Below are 23,699 nucleotides of genomic sequence, written 5' to 3' on the forward strand. Positions count from 1 at the left end.
GCCTTAAGATGAAGCCATGGCAAAATGAAAAGTTTCTTGAAATAGCTTTAAACTACTTGAAGATCTTGTTAACTTTGCCATGAGAGGAATACACTACAAAAATCCTTCAAAATATGCATTTTTTTAAGTTATAGGTCCAAATTATGGAAAATTGGTCTTTTTGGCTGATTTTTATGTCCTATCTTGTAAAAAGTGTAGAAAATTTAGTAAAAATATCAAATATTAAACTTTGAGGGCTATATTTACCTAAATATGGTAGTAATAAGCACTTGAAATCAAGTTTTGTGTAGATTTGAGCAAAAATTAGGTTAGAAATGAGGAAAAACTCACTTTCATTACTGCGGTTAAGGCCATATAAGCATTCCCCTATGGCAACATGGAAAATCCATTATTGAGCACTTTTTTTGCTTTAGGTGCCCTTTACTGGTCATGTTTTAATGTGAAAACACTGTATTTACAAATTTAAAGCCAAATATATCACCTTTTGTGAAAATTTAAAGATTTAGGATTTTTGACATGTGATCAAGAAAAAGGGGGAGGCATGTCAGAAATAAATTTTTAAAAATAGACCAATTTCTCAGAAAATGATTACTTTTAAAACTATTTCTTCATTAATATTGTTAAAAAACAAGTTGTGATTGATATTTTTTATTTGAAAAGTCAGAAAAAGTTCTTTGCAAATATTTAATGCATTTCAGTATGGTAGAATATTTTCACTTTTTTGCTCGCACAACTTGGTTACCCTATATTTAAAAATCAAATATTTAAAAAAGTGCTTGTCACATTTCACTGAAACTTTGCAAATGCATTCAGTATGTGTGTAGGAAGATACCTGTATAGCTATTTATTTTTTCTAAGACAAAAAGTGACCCTTTAGGTTACAGACCACCAATTCAACCAATGAGCATTTGGAACGTACGCAAAAATAGTCCTACGCAGAAATTACCCCTGTTCCTCATAGTGCTGTGAAAAAAGTTCTCATCTTATTTAAAAAATTGAAACAGTTTCTGAAAGGAAAAACATTTCTGTACATTTTATAGGTGCATTTTGCTTCTTGTGATGTGAAGCCTAATCTCCATAATGATTTTTAAATATACCCCTATCTTGTGAAAACACTTGGATTTCCCATGCTATTTATAGACCCTTCACTTCCGGTGACCAGTATTGCACTGCAAGTCTGCTAACCCCACATGCCATTCTGAGGATTGTGAGCTGACATATGTAGAATCATGCTGATATATAGTCATCTGCAGGTTAAAGTTAAGGTAAAGTCCAGAGAAGCCATTGAATATTGTGAAATTAGCATAGAAGCCTATGGGAAGTGGAATTAGTGGTTTTTAGCCTTAAGATGAAGCCATGGCAAAATGAAAAGTTTCTTGAAATAGCTTTAAACTACTTGAAGATCTTGTTAACTTTGCCATGAGAGGAATACACTACAAAAATCCTTCAAAATATGCATTTTTTTAAGTTATAGGTCCAAATTATGGAAAATTGGTCTTTTTGGCTGATTTTTATGTCCTATCTTGTAAAAAGTGTAGAAAATTTAGTAAAAATATCAAATATTAAACTTTGAGGGCTATATTTACCTAAATATGGTAGTAATAAGCACTTGAAATCAAGTTTTGTGTAGATTTGAGCAAAAATTAGGTTAGAAATGAGGAAAAACTCACTTTCATTACTGCGGTTAAGGCCATATAAGCATTCCCCTATGGCAACATGGAAAATCCATTATTGAGCACTTTTTTTGCTTTAGGTGCCCTTTACTGGTCATGTTTTAATGTGAAAACACTGTATTTACAAATTTAAAGCCAAATATATCACCTTTTGTGAAAATTTAAAGATTTAGGATTTTTGACATGTGATCAAGAAAAAGGGGGAGGCATGTCAGAAATAAATTTTTAAAAATAGACCAATTTCTCAGAAAATGATTACTTTTAAAACTATTTCTTCATTAATATTGTTAAAAAACAAGTTGTGATTGATATTTTTTATTTGAAAAGTCAGAAAAAGTTCTTTGCAAATATTTAATGCATTTCAGTATGGTAGAATATTTTCACTTTTTTGCTCGCACAACTTGGTTACCCTATATTTAAAAATCAAATATTTAAAAAAGTGCTTGTCACATTTCACTGAAACTTTGCAAATGCATTCAGTATGTGTGTAGGAAGATACCTGTATAGCTATTTATTTTTTCTAAGACAAAAAGTGACCCTTTAGGTTACAGACCACCAATTCAACCAATGAGCATTTGGAACGTACGCAAAAATAGTCCTACGCAGAAATTACCCCTGTTCCTCATAGTGCTGTGAAAAAAGTTCTCATCTTATTTAAAAAATTGAAACAGTTTCTGAAAGGAAAAACATTTCTGTACATTTTATAGGTGCATTTTGCTTCTTGTGATGTGAAGCCTAATCTCCATAATGATTTTTAAATATACCCCTATCTTGTGAAAACACTTGGATTTCCCATGCTATTTATAGACCCTTCACTTCCGGTGACCAGTATTGCACTGCAAGTCTGCTAACCCCACATGCCATTCTGAGGATTGTGAGCTGACATATGTAGAATCATGCTGATATATAGTCATCTGCAGGTTAAAGTTAAGGTAAAGTCCAGAGAAGCCATTGAATATTGTGAAATTAGCATAGAAGCCTATGGGAAGTGGAATTAGTGGTTTTTAGCCTTAAGATGAAGCCATGGCAAAATGAAAAGTTTCTTGAAATAGCTTTAAACTACTTGAAGATCTTGTTAACTTTGCCATGAGAGGAATACACTACAAAAATCCTTCAAAATATGCATTTTTTTAAGTTATAGGTCCAAATTATGGAAAATTGGTCTTTTTGGCTGATTTTTATGTCCTATCTTGTAAAAAGTGTAGAAAATTTAGTAAAAATATCAAATATTAAACTTTGAGGGCTATATTTACCTAAATATGGTAGTAATAAGCACTTGAAATCAAGTTTTGTGTAGATTTGAGCAAAAATTAGGTTAGAAATGAGGAAAAACTCACTTTCATTACTGCGGTTAAGGCCATATAAGCATTCCCCTATGGCAACATGGAAAATCCATTATTGAGCACTTTTTTTGCTTTAGGTGCCCTTTACTGGTCATGTTTTAATGTGAAAACACTGTATTTACAAATTTAAAGCCAAATATATCACCTTTTGTGAAAATTTAAAGATTTAGGATTTTTGACATGTGATCAAGAAAAAGGGGGAGGCATGTCAGAAATAAATTTTTAAAAATAGACCAATTTCTCAGAAAATGATTACTTTTAAAACTATTTCTTCATTAATATTGTTAAAAAACAAGTTGTGATTGATATTTTTTATTTGAAAAGTCAGAAAAAGTTCTTTGCAAATATTTAATGCATTTCAGTATGGTAGAATATTTTCACTTTTTTGCTCGCACAACTTGGTTACCCTATATTTAAAAATCAAATATTTAAAAAAGTGCTTGTCACATTTCACTGAAACTTTGCAAATGCATTCAGTATGTGTGTAGGAAGATACCTGTATAGCTATTTATTTTTTCTAAGACAAAAAGTGACCCTTTAGGTTACAGACCACCAATTCAACCAATGAGCATTTGGAACGTACGCAAAAATAGTCCTACGCAGAAATTACCCCTGTTCCTCATAGTGCTGTGAAAAAAGTTCTCATCTTATTTAAAAAATTGAAACAGTTTCTGAAAGGAAAAACATTTCTGTACATTTTATAGGTGCATTTTGCTTCTTGTGATGTGAAGCCTAATCTCCATAATGATTTTTAAATATACCCCTATCTTGTGAAAACACTTGGATTTCCCATGCTATTTATAGACCCTTCACTTCCGGTGACCAGTATTGCACTGCAAGTCTGCTAACCCCACATGCCATTCTGAGGATTGTGAGCTGACATATGTAGAATCATGCTGATATATAGTCATCTGCAGGTTAAAGTTAAGGTAAAGTCCAGAGAAGCCATTGAATATTGTGAAATTAGCATAGAAGCCTATGGGAAGTGGAATTAGTGGTTTTTAGCCTTAAGATGAAGCCATGGCAAAATGAAAAGTTTCTTGAAATAGCTTTAAACTACTTGAAGATCTTGTTAACTTTGCCATGAGAGGAATACACTACAAAAATCCTTCAAAATATGCATTTTTTTAAGTTATAGGTCCAAATTATGGAAAATTGGTCTTTTTGGCTGATTTTTATGTCCTATCTTGTAAAAAGTGTAGAAAATTTAGTAAAAATATCAAATATTAAACTTTGAGGGCTATATTTACCTAAATATGGTAGTAATAAGCACTTGAAATCAAGTTTTGTGTAGATTTGAGCAAAAATTAGGTTAGAAATGAGGAAAAACTCACTTTCATTACTGCGGTTAAGGCCATATAAGCATTCCCCTATGGCAACATGGAAAATCCATTATTGAGCACTTTTTTTGCTTTAGGTGCCCTTTACTGGTCATGTTTTAATGTGAAAACACTGTATTTACAAATTTAAAGCCAAATATATCACCTTTTGTGAAAATTTAAAGATTTAGGATTTTTGACATGTGATCAAGAAAAAGGGGGAGGCATGTCAGAAATAAATTTTTAAAAATAGACCAATTTCTCAGACAATGATTACTTTTAAAACTATTTCTTCATTAATATTGTTAAAAAACAAGTTGTGATTGATATTTTTTATTTGAAAAGTCAGAAAAAGTTCTTTGCAAATATTTAATGCATTTCAGTATGGTAGAATATTTTCACTTTTTTGCTCGCACAACTTGGTTACCCTATATTTAAAAATCAAATATTTAAAAAAGTGCTTGTCACATTTCACTGAAACTTTGCAAATGCATTCAGTATGTGTGTAGGAAGATACCTGTATAGCTATTTATTTTTTCTAAGACAAAAAGTGACCCTTTAGGTTACAGACCACCAATTCAACCAATGAGCATTTGGAACGTACGCAAAAATAGTCCTACGCAGAAATTACCCCTGTTCCTCATAGTGCTGTGAAAAAAGTTCTCATCTTATTTAAAAAATTGAAACAGTTTCTGAAAGGAAAAACATTTCTGTACATTTTATAGGTGCATTTTGCTTCTTGTGATGTGAAGCCTAATCTCCATAATGATTTTTAAATATACCCCTATCTTGTGAAAACACTTGGATTTCCCATGCTATTTATAGACCCTTCACTTCCGGTGACCAGTATTGCACTGCAAGTCTGCTAACCCCACATGCCATTCTGAGGATTGTGAGCTGACATATGTAGAATCATGCTGATATATAGTCATCTGCAGGTTAAAGTTAAGGTAAAGTCCAGAGAAGCCATTGAATATTGTGAAATTAGCATAGAAGCCTATGGGAAGTGGAATTAGTGGTTTTTAGCCTTAAGATGAAGCCATGGCAAAATGAAAAGTTTCTTGAAATAGCTTTAAACTACTTGAAGATCTTGTTAACTTTGCCATGAGAGGAATACACTACAAAAATCCTTCAAAATATGCATTTTTTTAAGTTATAGGTCCAAATTATGGAAAATTGGTCTTTTTGGCTGATTTTTATGTCCTATCTTGTAAAAAGTGTAGAAAATTTAGTAAAAATATCAAATATTAAACTTTGAGGGCTATATTTACCTAAATATGGTAGTAATAAGCACTTGAAATCAAGTTTTGTGTAGATTTGAGCAAAAATTAGGTTAGAAATGAGGAAAAACTCACTTTCATTACTGCGGTTAAGGCCATATAAGCATTCCCCTATGGCAACATGGAAAATCCATTATTGAGCACTTTTTTTGCTTTAGGTGCCCTTTACTGGTCATGTTTTAATGTGAAAACACTGTATTTACAAATTTAAAGCCAAATATATCACCTTTTGTGAAAATTTAAAGATTTAGGATTTTTGACATGTGATCAAGAAAAAGGGGGAGGCATGTCAGAAATAAATTTTTAAAAATAGACCAATTTCTCAGAAAATGATTACTTTTAAAACTATTTCTTCATTAATATTGTTAAAAAACAAGTTGTGATTGATATTTTTTATTTGAAAAGTCAGAAAAAGTTCTTTGCAAATATTTAATGCATTTCAGTATGGTAGAATATTTTCACTTTTTTGCTCGCACAACTTGGTTACCCTATATTTAAAAATCAAATATTTAAAAAAGTGCTTGTCACATTTCACTGAAACTTTGCAAATGCATTCAGTATGTGTGTAGGAAGATACCTGTATAGCTATTTATTTTTTCTAAGACAAAAAGTGACCCTTTAGGTTACAGACCACCAATTCAACCAATGAGCATTTGGAACGTACGCAAAAATAGTCCTACGCAGAAATTACCCCTGTTCCTCATAGTGCTGTGAAAAAAGTTCTCATCTTATTTAAAAAATTGAAACAGTTTCTGAAAGGAAAAACATTTCTGTACATTTTATAGGTGCATTTTGCTTCTTGTGATGTGAAGCCTAATCTCCATAATGATTTTTAAATATACCCCTATCTTGTGAAAACACTTGGATTTCCCATGCTATTTATAGACCCTTCACTTCCGGTGACCAGTATTGCACTGCAAGTCTGCTAACCCCACATGCCATTCTGAGGATTGTGAGCTGACATATGTAGAATCATGCTGATATATAGTCATCTGCAGGTTAAAGTTAAGGTAAAGTCCAGAGAAGCCATTGAATATTGTGAAATTAGCATAGAAGCCTATGGGAAGTGGAATTAGTGGTTTTTAGCCTTAAGATGAAGCCATGGCAAAATGAAAAGTTTCTTGAAATAGCTTTAAACTACTTGAAGATCTTGTTAACTTTGCCATGAGAGGAATACACTACAAAAATCCTTCAAAATATGCATTTTTTTAAGTTATAGGTCCAAATTATGGAAAATTGGTCTTTTTGGCTGATTTTTATGTCCTATCTTGTAAAAAGTGTAGAAAATTTAGTAAAAATATCAAATATTAAACTTTGAGGGCTATATTTACCTAAATATGGTAGTAATAAGCACTTGAAATCAAGTTTTGTGTAGATTTGAGCAAAAATTAGGTTAGAAATGAGGAAAAACTCACTTTCATTACTGCGGTTAAGGCCATATAAGCATTCCCCTATGGCAACATGGAAAATCCATTATTGAGCACTTTTTTTGCTTTAGGTGCCCTTTACTGGTCATGTTTTAATGTGAAAACACTGTATTTACAAATTTAAAGCCAAATATATCACCTTTTGTGAAAATTTAAAGATTTAGGATTTTTGACATGTGATCAAGAAAAAGGGGGAGGCATGTCAGAAATAAATTTTTAAAAATAGACCAATTTCTCAGAAAATGATTACTTTTAAAACTATTTCTTCATTAATATTGTTAAAAAACAAGTTGTGATTGATATTTTTTATTTGAAAAGTCAGAAAAAGTTCTTTGCAAATATTTAATGCATTTCAGTATGGTAGAATATTTTCACTTTTTTGCTCGCACAACTTGGTTACCCTATATTTAAAAATCAAATATTTAAAAAAGTGCTTGTCACATTTCACTGAAACTTTGCAAATGCATTCAGTATGTGTGTAGGAAGATACCTGTATAGCTATTTATTTTTTCTAAGACAAAAAGTGACCCTTTAGGTTACAGACCACCAATTCAACCAATGAGCATTTGGAACGTACGCAAAAATAGTCCTACGCAGAAATTACCCCTGTTCCTCATAGTGCTGTGAAAAAAGTTCTCATCTTATTTAAAAAATTGAAACAGTTTCTGAAAGGAAAAACATTTCTGTACATTTTATAGGTGCATTTTGCTTCTTGTGATGTGAAGCCTAATCTCCATAATGATTTTTAAATATACCCCTATCTTGTGAAAACACTTGGATTTCCCATGCTATTTATAGACCCTTCACTTCCGGTGACCAGTATTGCACTGCAAGTCTGCTAACCCCACATGCCATTCTGAGGATTGTGAGCTGACATATGTAGAATCATGCTGATATATAGTCATCTGCAGGTTAAAGTTAAGGTAAAGTCCAGAGAAGCCATTGAATATTGTGAAATTAGCATAGAAGCCTATGGGAAGTGGAATTAGTGGTTTTTAGCCTTAAGATGAAGCCATGGCAAAATGAAAAGTTTCTTGAAATAGCTTTAAACTACTTGAAGATCTTGTTAACTTTGCCATGAGAGGAATACACTACAAAAATCCTTCAAAATATGCATTTTTTTAAGTTATAGGTCCAAATTATGGAAAATTGGTCTTTTTGGCTGATTTTTATGTCCTATCTTGTAAAAAGTGTAGAAAATTTAGTAAAAATATCAAATATTAAACTTTGAGGGCTATATTTACCTAAATATGGTAGTAATAAGCACTTGAAATCAAGTTTTGTGTAGATTTGAGCAAAAATTAGGTTAGAAATGAGGAAAAACTCACTTTCATTACTGCGGTTAAGGCCATATAAGCATTCCCCTATGGCAACATGGAAAATCCATTATTGAGCACTTTTTTTGCTTTAGGTGCCCTTTACTGGTCATGTTTTAATGTGAAAACACTGTATTTACAAATTTAAAGCCAAATATATCACCTTTTGTGAAAATTTAAAGATTTAGGATTTTTGACATGTGATCAAGAAAAAGGGGGAGGCATGTCAGAAATAAATTTTTAAAAATAGACCAATTTCTCAGAAAATGATTACTTTTAAAACTATTTCTTCATTAATATTGTTAAAAAACAAGTTGTGATTGATATTTTTTATTTGAAAAGTCAGAAAAAGTTCTTTGCAAATATTTAATGCATTTCAGTATGGTAGAATATTTTCACTTTTTTGCTCGCACAACTTGGTTACCCTATATTTAAAAATCAAATATTTAAAAAAGTGCTTGTCACATTTCACTGAAACTTTGCAAATGCATTCAGTATGTGTGTAGGAAGATACCTGTATAGCTATTTATTTTTTCTAAGACAAAAAGTGACCCTTTAGGTTACAGACCACCAATTCAACCAATGAGCATTTGGAACGTACGCAAAAATAGTCCTACGCAGAAATTACCCCTGTTCCTCATAGTGCTGTGAAAAAAGTTCTCATCTTATTTAAAAAATTGAAACAGTTTCTGAAAGGAAAAACATTTCTGTACATTTTATAGGTGCATTTTGCTTCTTGTGGTGTGAAGCCTAATCTCCATAATGATTTTTAAATATACCCCTATCTTGTGAAAACACTTGGATTTCCCATGCTATTTATAGACCCTTCACTTCCGGTGACCAGTATTGCACTGCAAGTCTGCTAACCCCACATGCCATTCTGAGGATTGTGAGCTGACATATGTAGAATCATGCTGATATATAGTCATCTGCAGGTTAAAGTTAAGGTAAAGTCCAGAGAAGCCATTGAATATTGTGAAATTAGCATAGAAGCCTATGGGAAGTGGAATTAGTGGTTTTTAGCCTTAAGATGAAGCCATGGCAAAATGAAAAGTTTCTTGAAATAGCTTTAAACTACTTGAAGATCTTGTTAACTTTGCCATGAGAGGAATACACTACAAAAATCCTTCAAAATATGCATTTTTTTAAGTTATAGGTCCAAATTATGGAAAATTGGTCTTTTTGGCTGATTTTTATGTCCTATCTTGTAAAAAGTGTAGAAAATTTAGTAAAAATATCAAATATTAAACTTTGAGGGCTATATTTACCTAAATATGGTAGTAATAAGCACTTGAAATCAAGTTTTGTGTAGATTTGAGCAAAAATTAGGTTAGAAATGAGGAAAAACTCACTTTCATTACTGCGGTTAAGGCCATATAAGCATTCCCCTATGGCAACATGGAAAATCCATTATTGAGCACTTTTTTTGCTTTAGGTGCCCTTTACTGGTCATGTTTTAATGTGAAAACACTGTATTTACAAATTTAAAGCCAAATATATCACCTTTTGTGAAAATTTAAAGATTTAGGATTTTTGACATGTGATCAAGAAAAAGGGGGAGGCATGTCAGAAATAAATTTTTAAAAATAGACCAATTTCTCAGAAAATGATTACTTTTAAAACTATTTCTTCATTAATATTGTTAAAAAACAAGTTGTGATTGATATTTTTTATTTGAAAAGTCAGAAAAAGTTCTTTGCAAATATTTAATGCATTTCAGTATGGTAGAATATTTTCACTTTTTTGCTCGCACAACTTGGTTACCCTATATTTAAAAATCAAATATTTAAAAAAGTGCTTGTCACATTTCACTGAAACTTTGCAAATGCATTCAGTATGTGTGTAGGAAGATACCTGTATAGCTATTTATTTTTTCTAAGACAAAAAGTGACCCTTTAGGTTACAGACCACCAATTCAACCAATGAGCATTTGGAACGTACGCAAAAATAGTCCTACGCAGAAATTACCCCTGTTCCTCATAGTGCTGTGAAAAAAGTTCTCATCTTATTTAAAAAATTGAAACAGTTTCTGAAAGGAAAAACATTTCTGTACATTTTATAGGTGCATTTTGCTTCTTGTGATGTGAAGCCTAATCTCCATAATGATTTTTAAATATACCCCTATCTTGTGAAAACACTTGGATTTCCCATGCTATTTATAGACCCTTCACTTCCGGTGACCAGTATTGCACTGCAAGTCTGCTAACCCCACATGCCATTCTGAGGATTGTGAGCTGACATATGTAGAATCATGCTGATATATAGTCATCTGCAGGTTAAAGTTAAGGTAAAGTCCAGAGAAGCCATTGAATATTGTGAAATTAGCATAGAAGCCTATGGGAAGTGGAATTAGTGGTTTTTAGCCTTAAGATGAAGCCATGGCAAAATGAAAAGTTTCTTGAAATAGCTTTAAACTACTTGAAGATCTTGTTAACTTTGCCATGAGAGGAATACACTACAAAAATCCTTCAAAATATGCATTTTTTTAAGTTATAGGTCCAAATTATGGAAAATTGGTCTTTTTGGCTGATTTTTATGTCCTATCTTGTAAAAAGTGTAGAAAATTTAGTAAAAATATCAAATATTAAACTTTGAGGGCTATATTTACCTAAATATGGTAGTAATAAGCACTTGAAATCAAGTTTTGTGTAGATTTGAGCAAAAATTAGGTTAGAAATGAGGAAAAACTCACTTTCATTACTGCGGTTAAGGCCATATAAGCATTCCCCTATGGCAACATGGAAAATCCATTATTGAGCACTTTTTTTGCTTTAGGTGCCCTTTACTGGTCATGTTTTAATGTGAAAACACTGTATTTACAAATTTAAAGCCAAATATATCACCTTTTGTGAAAATTTAAAGATTTAGGATTTTTGACATGTGATCAAGAAAAAGGGGGAGGCATGTCAGAAATAAATTTTTAAAAATAGACCAATTTCTCAGAAAATGATTACTTTTAAAACTATTTCTTCATTAATATTGTTAAAAAACAAGTTGTGATTGATATTTTTTATTTGAAAAGTCAGAAAAAGTTCTTTGCAAATATTTAATGCATTTCAGTATGGTAGAATATTTTCACTTTTTTGCTCGCACAACTTGGTTACCCTATATTTAAAAATCAAATATTTAAAAAAGTGCTTGTCACATTTCACTGAAACTTTGCAAATGCATTCAGTATGTGTGTAGGAAGATACCTGTATAGCTATTTATTTTTTCTAAGACAAAAAGTGACCCTTTAGGTTACAGACCACCAATTCAACCAATGAGCATTTGGAACGTACGCAAAAATAGTCCTACGCAGAAATTACCCCTGTTCCTCATAGTGCTGTGAAAAAAGTTCTCATCTTATTTAAAAAATTGAAACAGTTTCTGAAAGGAAAAACATTTCTGTACATTTTATAGGTGCATTTTGCTTCTTGTGATGTGAAGCCTAATCTCCATAATGATTTTTAAATATACCCCTATCTTGTGAAAACACTTGGATTTCCCATGCTATTTATAGACCCTTCACTTCCGGTGACCAGTATTGCACTGCAAGTCTGCTAACCCCACATGCCATTCTGAGGATTGTGAGCTGACATATGTAGAATCATGCTGATATATAGTCATCTGCAGGTTAAAGTTAAGGTAAAGTCCAGAGAAGCCATTGAATATTGTGAAATTAGCATAGAAGCCTATGGGAAGTGGAATTAGTGGTTTTTAGCCTTAAGATGAAGCCATGGCAAAATGAAAAGTTTCTTGAAATAGCTTTAAACTACTTGAAGATCTTGTTAACTTTGCCATGAGAGGAATACACTACAAAAATCCTTCAAAATATGCATTTTTTTAAGTTATAGGTCCAAATTATGGAAAATTGGTCTTTTTGGCTGATTTTTATGTCCTATCTTGTAAAAAGTGTAGAAAATTTAGTAAAAATATCAAATATTAAACTTTGAGGGCTATATTTACCTAAATATGGTAGTAATAAGCACTTGAAATCAAGTTTTGTGTAGATTTGAGCAAAAATTAGGTTAGAAATGAGGAAAAACTCACTTTCATTACTGCGGTTAAGGCCATATAAGCATTCCCCTATGGCAACATGGAAAATCCATTATTGAGCACTTTTTTTGCTTTAGGTGCCCTTTACTGGTCATGTTTTAATGTGAAAACACTGTATTTACAAATTTAAAGCCAAATATATCACCTTTTGTGAAAATTTAAAGATTTAGGATTTTTGACATGTGATCAAGAAAAAGGGGGAGGCATGTCAGAAATAAATTTTTAAAAATAGACCAATTTCTCAGAAAATGATTACTTTTAAAACTATTTCTTCATTAATATTGTTAAAAAACAAGTTGTGATTGATATTTTTTATTTGAAAAGTCAGAAAAAGTTCTTTGCAAATATTTAATGCATTTCAGTATGGTAGAATATTTTCACTTTTTTGCTCGCACAACTTGGTTACCCTATATTTAAAAATCAAATATTTAAAAAAGTGCTTGTCACATTTCACTGAAACTTTGCAAATGCATTCAGTATGTGTGTAGGAAGATACCTGTATAGCTATTTATTTTTTCTAAGACAAAAAGTGACCCTTTAGGTTACAGACCACCAATTCAACCAATGAGCATTTGGAACGTACGCAAAAATAGTCCTACGCAGAAATTACCCCTGTTCCTCATAGTGCTGTGAAAAAAGTTCTCATCTTATTTAAAAAATTGAAACAGTTTCTGAAAGGAAAAACATTTCTGTACATTTTATAGGTGCATTTTGCTTCTTGTGGTGTGAAGCCTAATCTCCATAATGATTTTTAAATATACCCCTATCTTGTGAAAACACTTGGATTTCCCATGCTATTTATAGACCCTTCACTTCCGGTGACCAGTATTGCACTGCAAGTCTGCTAACCCCACATGCCATTCTGAGGATTGTGAGCTGACATATGTAGAATCATGCTGATATATAGTCATCTGCAGGTTAAAGTTAAGGTAAAGTCCAGAGAAGCCATTGAATATTGTGAAATTAGCATAGAAGCCTATGGGAAGTGGAATTAGTGGTTTTTAGCCTTAAGATGAAGCCATGGCAAAATGAAAAGTTTCTTGAAATAGCTTTAAACTACTTGAAGATCTTGTTAACTTTGCCATGAGAGGAATACACTACAAAAATCCTTCAAAATATGCATTTTTTTAAGTTATAGGTCCAAATTATGGAAAATTGGTCTTTTTGGCTGATTTTTATGTCCTATCTTGTAAAAAGTGTAGAAAATTTAGTAAAAATATCAAATATTAAACTTTGAGGGCTATATTTACCTAAATATGGTAGTAATAAGCACTTGAAATCAAGTTTTGTGTAGATTTGAGCAAAAATTAGGTTAGAAATGAGGAAAAACTCACTTTCATTACTGCGGTTAAGGCCATATAAGCATTCCCCTATGGCAACATGGAAAATCCATTATTGAGCACTTTTTTTGCTTTAGGTGCCCTTTACTGGTCATGTTTTAATGTGAAAACACTGTATTTACAAATTTAAAGCCAAATATATCACCTTTTGTGAAAATTTAAAGATTTAGGATTTTTGACATGTGATCAAGAAAAAGGGGGAGGCATGTCAGAAATAAATTTTTAAAAATAGACCAATTTCTCAGAAAATGATTACTTTTAAAACTATTTCTTCATTAATATTGTTAAAAAACAAGTTGTGATTGATATTTTTTATTTGAAAAGTCAGAAAAAGTTCTTTGCAAATATTTAATGCATTTCAGTATGGTAGAATATTTTCTCTTTTTTGCTCGCACAACTTGGTTACCCTATATTTAAAAATCAAATATTTAAAAAAGTGCTTGTCACATTTCACTGAAACTTTGCAAATGCATTCAGTATGTGTGTAGGAAGATACCTGTATAGCTATTTATTTTTTCTAAGACAAAAAGTGACCCTTTAGGTTACAGACCACCAATTCAACCAATGAGCATTTGGAACGTACGCAAAAATAGTCCTACGCAGAAATTACCCCTGTTCCTCATAGTGCTGTGAAAAAAGTTCTCATCTTATTTAAAAAATTGAAACAGTTTCTGAAAGGAAAAACATTTCTGTACATTTTATAGGTGCATTTTGCTTCTTGTGGTGTGAAGCCTAATCTCCATAATGATTTTTAAATATACCCCTATCTTGTGAAAACACTTGGATTTCCCATGCTATTTATAGACCCTTCACTTCCGGTGACCAGTATTGCACTGCAAGTCTGCTAACCCCACATGCCATTCTGAGGATTGTGAGCTGACATATGTAGAATCATGCTGATATATAGTCATCTGCAGGTTAAAGTTAAGGTAAAGTCCAGAGAAGCCATTGAATATTGTGAAATTAGCATAGAAGCCTATGGGAAGTGGAATTAGTGGTTTTTAGCCTTAAGATGAAGCCATGGCAAAATGAAAAGTTTCTTGAAATAGCTTTAAACTACTTGAAGATCTTGTTAACTTTGCCATGAGAGGAATACACTACAAAAATCCTTCAAAATATGCATTTTTTTAAGTTATAGGTCCAAATTATGGAAAATTGGTCTTTTTGGCTGATTTTTATGTCCTATCTTGTAAAAAGTGTAGAAAATTTAGTAAAAATATCAAATATTAAACTTTGAGGGCTATATTTACCTAAATATGGTAGTAATAAGCACTTGAAATCAAGTTTTGTGTAGATTTGAGCAAAAATTAGGTTAGAAATGAGGAAAAACTCACTTTCATTACTGCGGTTAAGGCCATATAAGCATTCCCCTATGGCAACATGGAAAATCCATTATTGAGCACTTTTTTTGCTTTAGGTGCCCTTTACTGGTCATGTTTTAATGTGAAAACACTGTATTTACAAATTTAAAGCCAAATATATCACCTTTTGTGAAAATTTAAAGATTTAGGATTTTTGACATGTGATCAAGAAAAAGGGGGAGGCATGTCAGAAATAAATTTTTAAAAATAGACCAATTTCTCAGAAAATGATTACTTTTAAAACTATTTCTTCATTAATATTGTTAAAAAACAAGTTGTGATTGATATTTTTTATTTGAAAAGTCAGAAAAAGTTCTTTGCAAATATTTAATGCATTTCAGTATGGTAGAATATTTTCACTTTTTTGCTCGCACAACTTGGTTACCCTATATTTAAAAATCAAATATTTAAAAAAGTGCTTGTCACATTTCACTGAAACTTTGCAAATGCATTCAGTATGTGTGTAGGAAGATACCTGTATAGCTATTTATTTTTTCTAAGACAAAAAGTGACCCTTTAGGTTACAGACCACCAATTCAACCAATGAGCATTTGGAACGTACGCAAAAATAGTCCTACGCAGAAATTACCCCTGTTCCTCATAGTGCTGTGAAAAAAGTTCTCATCTTATTTAAAAAATTGAAACAGTTTCTGAAAGGAAAAACATTTCTGTACATTTTATAGGTGCATTTTGCTTCTTGTGATGTGAAGCCTAATCTCCATAATGATTTTTAAATATACCCCTATCTTGTGAAAACACTTGGATTTCCCATGCTATTTATAGACCCTTCACTTCCGGTGACCAGTATTGCACTGCAAGTCTGCTAACCCCACATGCCATTCTGAGGATTGTGAGCTGACATATGTAGAATCATGCTGATATATAGTCATCTGCAGGTTAAAGTTAAGGTAAAGTCCAGAGAAGCCATTGAATATTGTGAAATTAGCATAGAAGCCTATGGGAAGTGGAATTAGTGGTTTTTAGCCTTAAGATGAAGCCATGGCAAAATGAAAAGTTTCTTGAAATAGCTTTAAACTACTTGAAGATCTTGTTAACTTTGCCATGAGAGGAATACACTACAAAAATCCTTCAAAATATGCATTTTTTTAAGTTATAGGTCCAAATTATGGAAAATTGGTCTTTTTGGCTGATTTTTATGTCCTATCTTGTAAAAAGTGTAGAAAATTTAGTAAAAATATCAAATATTAAACTTTGAGGGCTATATTTACCTAAATATGGTAGTAATAAGCACTTGAAATCAAGTTTTGTGTAGATTTGAGCAAAAATTAGGTTAGAAATGAGGAAAAACTCACTTTCATTACTGCGGTTAAGGCCATATAAGCATTCCCCTATGGCAACATGGAAAATCCATTATTGAGCACTTTTTTTGCTTTAGGTGCCCTTTACTGGTCATGTTTTAATGTGAAAACACTGTATTTACAAATTTAAAGCCAAATATATCACCTTTTGTGAAAATTTAAAGATTTAGGATTTTTGACATGTGATCAAGAAAAAGGGGGAGGCATGTCAGAAATAAATTTTTAAAAATAGACCAATTTCTCAGAAAATGATTACTTTTAAAACTATTTCTTCATTAATATTGTTAAAAAACAAGTTGTGATTGATATTTTTTATTTGAAAAGTCAGAAAAAGTTCTTTGCAAATATTTAATGCATTTCAGTATGGTAGAATATTTTCACTTTTTTGCTCGCACAACTTGGTTACCCTATATTTAAAAATCAAATATTTAAAAAAGTGCTTGTCACATTTCACTGAAACTTTGCAAATGCATTCAGTATGTGTGTAGGAAGATACCTGTATAGCTATTTATTTTTTCTAAGACAAAAAGTGACCCTTTAGGTTACAGACCACCAATTCAACCAATGAGCATTTGGAACGTACGCAAAAATAGTCCTACGCAGAAATTACCCCTGTTCCTCATAGTGCTGTGAAAAAAGTTCTCATCTTATTTAAAAAATTGAAACAGTTTCTGAAAGGAAAAACATTTCTGTACATTTTATAGGTGCATTTTGCTTCTTGTGGTGTGAAGCCTAATCTCCATAATGATTTTTAAATATACCCCTATCTTGTGAAAACACTTGGATTTCCCATGCTATTTATAGACCCTTCACTTCCGGTGACCAGTATTGCACTGCAAGTCTGCTAACCCCACATGCCATTCTGAGGATTGTGAGCTGACATATGTAGAATCATGCTGATATATAGTCATCTGCAGGTTAAAGTTAAGGTAAAGTCCAGAGAAGCCATTGAATATTGTGAAATTAGCATAGAAGCCTATGGGAAGTGGAATTAGTGGTTTTTAGCCTTAAGATGAAGCCATGGCAAAATGAAAAGTTTCTTGAAATAGCTTTAAACTACTTGAAGATCTTGTTAACTTTGCCATGAGAGGAATACACTACAAAAATCCTTCAAAATATGCATTTTTTTAAGTTATAGGTCCAAATTATGGAAAATTGGTCTTTTTGGCTGATTTTTATGTCCTATCTTGTAAAAAGTGTAGAAAATTTAGTAAAAATATCAAATATTAAACTTTGAGGGCTATATTTACCTAAATATGGTAGTAATAAGCACTTGAAATCAAGTTTTGTGTAGATTTGAGCAAAAATTAGGTTAGAAATGAGGAAAAACTCACTTTCATTACTGCGGTTAAGGCCATATAAGCATTCCCCTATGGCAACATGGAAAATCCATTATTGAGCACTTTTTTTGCTTTAGGTGCCCTTTACTGGTCATGTTTTAATGTGAAAACACTGTATTTACAAATTTAAAGCCAAATATATCACCTTTTGTGAAAATTTAAAGATTTAGGATTTTTGACATGTGATCAAGAAAAAGGGGGAGGCATGTCAGAAATAAATTTTTAAAAATAGACCAATTTCTCAGAAAATGATTACTTTTAAAACTATTTCTTCATTAATATTGTTAAAAAACAAGTTGTGATTGATATTTTTTATTTGAAAAGTCAGAAAAAGTTCTTTGCAAATATTTAATGCATTTCAGTATGGTAGAATATTTTCACTTTTTTGCTCGCACAACTTGGTTACCCTATATTTAAAAATCAAATATTTAAAAAAGTGCTTGTCACATTTCACTGAAACTTTGCAAATGCATTCAGTATGTGTGTAGGAAGATACCTGTATAGCTATTTATTTTTTCTAAGACAAAAAGTGACCCTTTAGGTTACAGACCACCAATTCAACCAATGAGCATTTGGAACGTACGCAAAAATAGTCCTACGCAGAAATTACCCCTGTTCCTCATAGTGCTGTGAAAAAAGTTCTCATCTTATTTAAAAAATTGAAACAGTTTCTGAAAGGAAAAACATTTCTGTACATTTTATAGGTGCATTTTGCTTCTTGTGGTGTGAAGCCTAATCTCCATAATGATTTTTAAATATACCCCTATCTTGTGAAAACACTTGGATTTCCCATGCTATTTATAGACCCTTCACTTCCGGTGACCAGTATTGCACTGCAAGTCTGCTAACCCCACATGCCATTCTGAGGATTGTGAGCTGACATATGTAGAATCATGCTGATATATAGTCATCTGCAGGTTAAAGTTAAGGTAAAGTCCAGAGAAGCCATTGAATATTGTGAAATTAGCATAGAAGCCTATGGGAAGTGGAATTAGTGGTTTTTAGCCTTAAGATGAAGCCATGGCAAAATGAAAAGTTTCTTGAAATAGCTTTAAACTACTTGAAGATCTTGTTAACTTTGCCATGAGAGGAATACACTACAAAAATCCTTCAAAATATGCATTTTTTTAAGTTATAGGTCCAAATTATGGAAAATTGGTCTTTTTGGCTGATTTTTATGTCCTATCTTGTAAAAAGTGTAGAAAATTTAGTAAAAATATCAAATATTAAACTTTGAGGGCTATATTTACCTAAATATGGTAGTAATAAGCACTTGAAATCAAGTTTTGTGTAGATTTGAGCAAAAATTAGGTTAGAAATGAGGAAAAACTCACTTTCATTACTGCGGTTAAGGCCATATAAGCATTCCCCTATGGCAACATGGAAAATCCATTATTGAGCACTTTTTTTGCTTTAGGTGCCCTTTACTGGTCATGTTTTAATGTGAAAACACTGTATTTACAAATTTAAAGCCAAATATATCACCTTTTGTGAAAATTTAAAGATTTAGGATTTTTGACATGTGATCAAGAAAAAGGGGGAGGCATGTCAGAAATAAATTTTTAAAAATAGACCAATTTCTCAGAAAATGATTACTTTTAAAACTATTTCTTCATTAATATTGTTAAAAAACAAGTTGTGATTGATATTTTTTATTTGAAAAGTCAGAAAAAGTTCTTTGCAAATATTTAATGCATTTCAGTATGGTAGAATATTTTCACTTTTTTGCTCGCACAACTTGGTTACCCTATATTTAAAAATCAAATATTTAAAAAAGTGCTTGTCACATTTCACTGAAACTTTGCAAATGCATTCAGTATGTGTGTAGGAAGATACCTGTATAGCTATTTATTTTTTCTAAGACAAAAAGTGACCCTTTAGGTTACAGACCACCAATTCAACCAATGAGCATTTGGAACGTACGCAAAAATAGTCCTACGCAGAAATTACCCCTGTTCCTCATAGTGCTGTGAAAAAAGTTCTCATCTTATTTAAAAAATTGAAACAGTTTCTGAAAGGAAAAACATTTCTGTACATTTTATAGGTGCATTTTGCTTCTTGTGATGTGAAGCCTAATCTCCATAATGATTTTTAAATATACCCCTATCTTGTGAAAACACTTGGATTTCCCATGCTATTTATAGACCCTTCACTTCCGGTGACCAGTATTGCACTGCAAGTCTGCTAACCCCACATGCCATTCTGAGGATTGTGAGCTGACATATGTAGAATCATGCTGATATATAGTCATCTGCAGGTTAAAGTTAAGGTAAAGTCCAGAGAAGCCATTGAATATTGTGAAATTAGCATAGAAGCCTATGGGAAGTGGAATTAGTGGTTTTTAGCCTTAAGATGAAGCCATGGCAAAATGAAAAGTTTCTTGAAATAGCTTTAAACTACTTGAAGATCTTGTTAACTTTGCCATGAGAGGAATACACTACAAAAATCCTTCAAAATATGCATTTTTTTAAGTTATAGGTCCAAATTATGGAAAATTGGTCTTTTTGGCTGATTTTTATGTCCTATCTTGTAAAAAGTGTAGAAAATTTAGTAAAAATATCAAATATTAAACTTTGAGGGCTATATTTACCTAAATATGGTAGTAATAAGCACTTGAAATCAAGTTTTGTGTAGATTTGAGCAAAAATTAGGTTAGAAATGAGGAAAAACTCACTTTCATTACTGCGGTTAAGGCCATATAAGCATTCCCCTATGGCAACATGGAAAATCCATTATTGAGCACTTTTTTTGCTTTAGGTGCCCTTTACTGGTCATGTTTTAATGTGAAAACACTGTATTTACAAATTTAAAGCCAAATATATCACCTTTTGTGAAAATTTAAAGATTTAGGATTTTTGACATGTGATCAAGAAAAAGGGGGAGGCATGTCAGAAATAAATTTTTAAAAATAGACCAATTTCTCAGAAAATGATTACTTTTAAAACTATTTCTTCATTAATATTGTTAAAAAACAAGTTGTGATTGATATTTTTTATTTGAAAAGTCAGAAAAAGTTCTTTGCAAATATTTAATGCATTTCAGTATGGTAGAATATTTTCACTTTTTTGCTCGCACAACTTGGTTACCCTATATTTAAAAATCAAATATTTAAAAAAGTGCTTGTCACATTTCACTGAAACTTTGCAAATGCATTCAGTATGTGTGTAGGAAGATACCTGTATAGCTATTTATTTTTTCTAAGACAAAAAGTGACCCTTTAGGTTACAGACCACCAATTCAACCAATGAGCATTTGGAACGTACGCAAAAATAGTCCTACGCAGAAATTACCCCTGTTCCTCATAGTGCTGTGAAAAAAGTTCTCATCTTATTTAAAAAATTGAAACAGTTTCTGAAAGGAAAAACATTTCTGTACATTTTATAGGTGCATTTTGCTTCTTGTGGTGTGAAGCCTAATCTCCATAATGATTTTTAAATATACCCCTATCTTGTGAAAACACTTGGATTTCCCATGCTATTTATAGACCCTTCACTTCCGGTGACCAGTATTGCACTGCAAGTCTGCTAACCCCACATGCCATTCTGAGGATTGTGAGCTGACATATGTAGAATCATGCTGATATATAGTCATCTGCAGGTTAAAGTTAAGGTAAAGTCCAGAGAAGCCATTGAATATTGTGAAATTAGCATAGAAGCCTATGGGAAGTGGAATTAGTGGTTTTTAGCCTTAAGATGAAGCCATGGCAAAATGAAAAGTTTCTTGAAATAGCTTTAAACTACTTGAAGATCTTGTTAACTTTGCCATGAGAGGAATACACTACAAAAATCCTTCAAAATATGCATTTTTTTAAGTTATAGGTCCAAATTATGGAAAATTGGTCTTTTTGGCTGATTTTTATGTCCTATCTTGTAAAAAGTGTAGAAAATTTAGTAAAAATATCAAATATTAAACTTTGAGGGCTATATTTACCTAAATATGGTAGTAATAAGCACTTGAAATCAAGTTTTGTGTAGATTTGAGCAAAAATTAGGTTAGAAATGAGGAAAAACTCACTTTCATTACTGCGGTTAAGGCCATATAAGCATTCCCCTATGGCAACATGGAAAATCCATTATTGAGCACTTTTTTTGCTTTAGGTGCCCTTTACTGGTCATGTTTTAATGTGAAAACACTGTATTTACAAATTTAAAGCCAAATATATCACCTTTTGTGAAAATTTAAAGATTTAGGATTTTTGACATGTGATCAAGAAAAAGGGGGAGGCATGTCAGAAATAAATTTTTAAAAATAGACCAATTTCTCAGAAAATGATTACTTTTAAAACTATTTCTTCATTAATATTGTTAAAAAACAAGTTGTGATTGATATTTTTTATTTGAAAAGTCAGAAAAAGTTCTTTGCAAATATTTAATGCATTTCAGTATGGTAGAATATTTTCACTTTTTTGCTCGCACAACTTGGTTACCCTATATTTAAAAATCAAATATTTAAAAAAGTGCTTGTCACATTTCACTGAAACTTTGCAAATGCATTCAGTATGTGTGTAGGAAGATACCTGTATAGCTATTTATTTTTTCTAAGACAAAAAGTGACCCTTTAGGTTACAGACCACCAATTCAACCAATGAGCATTTGGAACGTACGCAAAAATAGTCCTACGCAGAAATTACCCCTGTTCCTCATAGTGCTGTGAAAAAAGTTCTCATCTTATTTAAAAAATTGAAACAGTTTCTGAAAGGAAAAACATTTCTGTACATTTTATAGGTGCATTTTGCTTCTTGTGATGTGAAGCCTAATCTCCATAATGATTTTTAAATATACCCCTATCTTGTGAAAACACTTGGATTTCCCATGCTATTTATAGACCCTTCACTTCCGGTGACCAGTATTGCACTGCAAGTCTGCTAACCCCACATGCCATTCTGAGGATTGTGAGCTGACATATGTAGAATCATGCTGATATATAGTCATCTGCAGGTTAAAGTTAAGGTAAAGTCCAGAGAAGCCATTGAATATTGTGAAATTAGCATAGAAGCCTATGGGAAGTGGAATTAGTGGTTTTTAGCCTTAAGATGAAGCCATGGCAAAATGAAAAGTTTCTTGAAATAGCTTTAAACTACTTGAAGATCTTGTTAACTTTGCCATGAGAGGAATACACTACAAAAATCCTTCAAAATATGCATTTTTTTAAGTTATAGGTCCAAATTATGGAAAATTGGTCTTTTTGGCTGATTTTTATGTCCTATCTTGTAAAAAGTGTAGAAAATTTAGTAAAAATATCAAATATTAAACTTTGAGGGCTATATTTACCTAAATATGGTAGTAATAAGCACTTGAAATCAAGTTTTGTGTAGATTTGAGCAAAAATTAGGTTAGAAATGAGGAAAAACTCACTTTCATTACTGCGGTTAAGGCCATATAAGCATTCCCCTATGGCAACATGGAAAATCCATTATTGAGCACTTTTTTTGCTTTAGGTGCCCTTTACTGGTCATGTTTTAATGTGAAAACACTGTATTTACAAATTTAAAGCCAAATATATCACCTTTTGTGAAAATTTAAAGATTTAGGATTTTTGACATGTGATCAAGAAAAAGGGGGAGGCATGTCAGAAATAAATTTTTAAAAATAGACCAATTTCTCAGAAAATGATTACTTTTAAAACTATTTCTTCATTAATATTGTTAAAAAACAAGTTGTGATTGATATTTTTTATTTGAAAAGTCAGAAAAAGTTCTTTGCAAATATTTAATGCATTTCAGTATGGTAGAATATTTTCACTTTTTTGCTCGCACAACTTGGTTACCCTATATTTAAAAATCAAATATTTAAAAAAGTGCTTGTCACATTTCACTGAAACTTTGCAAATGCATTCAGTATGTGTGTAGGAAGATACCTGTATAGCTATTTATTTTTTCTAAGACAAAAAGTGACCCTTTAGGTTACAGACCACCAATTCAACCAATGAGCATTTGGAACGTAC

The sequence above is a fragment of the Perna viridis genome, chromosome 8 (genome assembly GCF_037379345.1).
Source record: "Perna viridis isolate PV_CMFRI_1.1 ecotype Kerala chromosome 8, ASM3737934v1, whole genome shotgun sequence".
Taxonomy (NCBI): Eukaryota; Metazoa; Mollusca; class Bivalvia; order Mytilida; family Mytilidae; genus Perna; species Perna viridis.